This window comes from Coloeus monedula, assembly GCF_965178545.1.
Source record: "Coloeus monedula genome assembly, contig: HAP1_SCAFFOLD_71, whole genome shotgun sequence".
Lineage (NCBI taxonomy): Eukaryota > Metazoa > Chordata > Aves > Passeriformes > Corvidae > Coloeus > Coloeus monedula.
This window is the reverse complement of record NW_028120822.1, coordinates 30,247-35,287: the sequence shown is the minus strand read 5'-3', so window position 1 is coordinate 35,287 and position 5,041 is coordinate 30,247.

The window sequence follows — 5,041 nt, the reverse complement described above, 5'->3', positions numbered from 1 at the left end:
CATAACCCTAACCCTAGCCCTAAGCCTAACCCTAGACTGAGGCAGAAATCGGGCATGGGGCTGTGGTGTGTTCCGAGCAGAATGACAAAGAGGGAGCAAGGATTTGGATGTGCTACGCTCAACTTGGCCTGCCTTTTGCATGGTGAGTATCCCTGGAGCTCCTGGCTTTGTGGTTTTGTGAACCCTAACCCTAGGCATAACCCTAACCCTAGCCCTAAGCCTAACCCTAGACTGAGGCAGAAATCGGGCATTGGGCTGTGGTGAGTTCCGAGCAGAATGACGAAGAGGGAGAGGGGATTTGGATGTGCTACGCTCAACTTGGCCTGCCTTTTGCATGGGGAGTATCCCTGGAGCTCCTGGCTTTGTGGTTTTGTGAACCCTAACCCTAGGCATAACCCTAACCCTAGCCCTAAGCCTAACCCTAGACTGAGGCAGAAATCGGGCATTGGGCTGTGGTGAGTTCCGAGCAGAATGACGAAGAGGGAGAGGGGATTTGGATGTGCTACGCTCAACTTGGCCTGCCTTTTGCATGGTGAGTATCCCTGGAGCTCCTGGCTTTGTGGTTTTGTGAACCCTAACCCTAGGCATAACCCTAACCCTAGCCCTAAGCCTAACCCTAGACTGAGGCAGTAATCGGGCATTGGGCTGTGGTGAGTTCCGAGCAGAATGACGAAGAGGGAGAGGGGATTTGGATGTGCTACGCTCAACTTGGCCTGCCTTTTGCATGGTGAGTATCCCAGGAGCTCCTGGCTTTGTGGTTTTGTGAACCCTAACCCTAGGCATAACCCTAACCCTAGGCATAACCCTAACCCTAGCCCTAAGCCTAACCCTAGACTGAGGCAGAAATCGGGCATTGGGCTGTGGTGAGTTCCGAGCAGAATGACGAAGAGGGAGAGGGGATTTGGATGTGCTACGCTCAACTTGGCCTGCCTTTTGCATGGGGAGTATCCCTGGAGCTCCTGGCTTTGTGGTTTTGTGAACCCTAACCCTAGGCATAACCCTAACCCTAGCCCTAAGCCTAACCGTAGACTGAGGCAGAAATCGGGCATGGGGCTGTGGGGAGTTGCGAGCAGAATGACGAAGAGGGAGCAAGGATTTGGATGTGCTACGCTCAACTTGGCCTGCCTTTTGCATGGGGAGTATCCCTGGAGCTCCTGGCTTTGTGGTTTTCTGAACCCTAACCCTAGCCATAACCCTAACCCTAGCCCTAAACCTAACCCTAGACTGAGGCAGAAATCGGGCATGGGGCTGTGGTGAGGTCCGAGCAGAATGATGAAGAGGGAGCAAGGATTTGGATGTGCTATGCTCAACTTGGCCTGCCTTTTGCATGGGGAGTGTCCCTGGAGCTCCTGGCTTTGTGGTTTTGTGAACCCTAACCCTAGGCATAACCCTAACCCTAGCCCTAAGCCGAACCCTAGACTGAGGCAGAAATCGGGCATTGGGCTGTGGGGAGTTCCGAGCAGAATGACGAAGAGGGAGAGGGGATTTGGATGTGCTACGCTCAACTTGGCCTGCCTTTTGCATGGTGAGTACCCCTGGAGCTCCTGGCTTTGTGGTTTTCTGAACCCTAACCCTAAGCATAACCCTAATCCTAGCCCTAAGCCTAACCCTAGACTGAGGCAGAAATCGGGCATTGGGCTGTGGTGAGTTCCGAGCAGAATGACGAAGAGGGAGAGGGGATTTGGATGTGCTACGCTCAACTTGGCCTGCCTTTTACATGGGGAGTATCCCTGGAGCTCCTGGCTTTGTGGTTTTCTGAACCCTAACCCTAGGCATAACCCTAACCCTAGCCCTAAGCTTAACCGTAGACTGAGGCAGAAATCGGGCATTGGGCTGTGGGAAGTTCCGAGCAGAATGACGAAGAGGGAGAGGGGATTTGGATGTGCTACGCTCAACTTGGCCTGCCTTTTGCATGGTGAGTATCCCTGGAGCTCCTGGCTTTGTGGTTTTCTGAACCCTAACCCTAGGCATAACCCTAACCCTAGCCCTAAGCCTAACCCTAGACTGAGGCAGAAATCGGGCATTGGGCTGTGGGGAGTTCCGAGCAGAATGACGAAGAGGGAGCAAGGATTTGGATTGGCTGCGCTCAACTTGGCCTGCCTTTTGCATGGGGAGTATCCCTGGAGCTCCTGGCTTTGTGGTTTTCTGAACCCTAACCCTAGGCATAACCCTAACCCTAGCCCTAAGCCTAACCCTAGACTGAGGCAGAAATCGGGCATTGGGCTGTGGTGAATTCCGAGCAGAATGACGAAGAGGGAGAGGGGATTTGGATGTGCTACGCTCAACTTGGCCTGCCTTTTGCATGCTTAGTGTGCCTGGGTCCCCTGGCTTTGTCGTTTTCTCAATCCTAACCCTAGTCAAAACCCTAACCCTAACCCTACCCCTAACCCTAACCCCTAACACTAACCCGAGCCCCTAACCCTAACCCTTGCAGAAAGAAGAAGAGGGAGCAAGGTTTTGGATGTGCCGTGCTTAACTTGGCCTGCCTTTCGCATGATCAGTGTCCCTGGAGCTCCTGGCTTTGTGGTTTTGTGAACCCTAACCCTAGGCATAACCCTAACCCTAGCCCTAAGCCTAACCCTAGACTGAGCCAGTAATCGGGCATTGGGCTGTGGTGAGTTCCGAGCAGAATGACGAAGAGGGAGAGGGGATTTGGATGTGCTACGCTCAACTTGGCCTGCCTTTTGCATGGGGAGTATCCCTGGAGCTCCTGGCTTTGTGGTTTTGTGAACCCTAACCCTAGGCATAACCCTAACCCTAGCCCTAAGCCTAACCCTAGACTGAGGCAGAAATCGGGCATTGGGCTGTGGTGAGTTCCGAGCAGAATGACGAAGAGGGAGAGGGGATTTGGATGTGCTACGCTCAACTTGGCCTGCCTTTTGCATGGTGAGTATCCCTGGAGCTCCTGGCTTTGTGGTTTTGTGAACCCTAACCCTAGGCATAACCCTAACCCTAGCCCTAAGCCTAACCCTAGACTGAGGCAGTAATCGGGCATTGGGCTGTGGTGAGTTCCGAGCAGAATGACGAAGAGGGAGAGGGGATTTGGATGTGCTACGCTCAACTTGGCCTGCCTTTTGCATGGTGAGTATCCCAGGAGCTCCTGGCTTTGTGGTTTTGTGAACCCTAACCCTAGGCATAACCCTAACCCTAGGCATAACCCTAACCCTAGCCCTAAGCCTAACCCTAGACTGAGACAGAAATCGGGCATTGGGCTGTGGTGAGTTCCGAGCAGAATGACGAAGAGGGAGAGGGGATTTGGATGTGCTACGCTCAACTTGGCCTGCCTTTTGCATGGGGAGTATCCCTGGAGCTCCTGGCTTTGTGGTTTTGTGAACCCTAACCCTAGGCATAACCCTAACCCTAGCCCTAAGCCTAACCGTAGACTGAGGCAGAAATCGGGCATGGGGCTGTGGGGAGTTGCGAGCAGAATGACGAAGAGGGAGCAAGGATTTGGATGTGCTACGCTCAACTTGGCCTGCCTTTTGCATGGGGAGTATCCCTGGAGCTCCTGGCTTTGTGGTTTTCTGAACCCTAACCCTAGCCATAACCCTAACCCTAGCCCTAAACCTAACCCTAGACTGAGGCAGAAATCGGGCATGGGGCTGTGGTGAGTTCCGAGCAGAATGATGAAGAGGGAGCAAGGATTTGGATGTGCTATGCTCAACTTGGCCTGCCTTTTGCATGGGGAGTGTCCCTGGAGCTCCTGGCTTTGTGGTTTTGTGAACCCTAACCCTAGGCATAACCCTAACCCTAGCCCTAAGCCGAACCCTAGACTGAGGCAGAAATCGGGCATTGGGCTGTGGGGAGTTCCGAGCAGAATGACGAAGAGGGAGAGGGGATTTGGATGTGCTACGCTCAACTTGGCCTGCCTTTTGCATGGGGAGTATCCCTGGAGCTCCTGGCTTTGTGGTTTTCTGAACCCTAACCCTAAGCATAACCCTAATCCTAGCCCTAAGCCTAACCCTAGACTGAGGCAGAAATCGGGCATTGGGCTGTGGTGAGTTCCGAGCAGAATGACGAAGAGGGAGAGGGGATTTGGATGTGCTACGCTCAACTTGGCCTGCCTTTTACATGGGGAGTATCCCTGGAGCTCCTGGCTTTGTGGTTTTCTGAACCCTAACCCTAGGCATAACCCTAACCCTAGCCCTAAGCTTAACCGTAGACTGAGGCAGAAATCGGGCATTGGGCTGTGGGAAGTTCCGAGCAGAATGACGAAGAGGGAGAGGGGATTTGGATGTGCTACGCTCAACTTGGCCTGCCTTTTGCATGGTGAGTATCCCTGGAGCTCCTGGCTTTGTGGTTTTCTGAACCCTAACCCTAGGCATAACCCTAACCCTAGCCCTAAGCCTAACCCTAGACTGAGGCAGAAATCGGGCATGGGGCTGTGGTGTGTTCCGAGCAGAATGACAAAGAGGGAGCAAGGATTTGGATGTGCTACGCTCAACTTGGCCTGCCTTTTGCATGGTGAGTATCCCTGGAGCTCCTGGCTTTGTGGTTTTGTGAACCCTAACCCTAGGCATAACCCTAACCCTAGCCCTAAGCCTAACCCTAGACTGAGGCAGAAATCGGGCATTGGGCTGTGGTGAGTTCCGAGCAGAATGACGAAGAGGGAGAGGGGATTTGGATGTGCTACGCTCAACTTGGCCTGCCTTTTGCATGGTGAGTATCCCTGGAGCTCCTGGCTTTGTGGTTTTGTGAACCCTAACCCTAGGCATAACCCTAACCCTAGCCCTAAGCCTAACCCTAGACTGAGGCAGAAATCGGGCATTGGGCTGTGGTGAGTTCCAAGCAGAATGACGAAGAGGGAGAGGGGATTTGGATGTGCTACGCTCAACTTGGCCTGCCTTTTGCATGGTGAGTATCCCTGGAGCTCCTGGCTTTGTGGTTTTGTGAACCCTAACCCTAGGCATAACCCTAACCCTAGCCCTAAGCCTAACCCTAGACTGAGGCAGTAATCGGGCATTGGGCTGTGGTGAGTTCCGAGCAGAATGACGAAGAGGGAGAGGGGATTTGGATGTGCTACGCTCAACTTGGCCTGCCT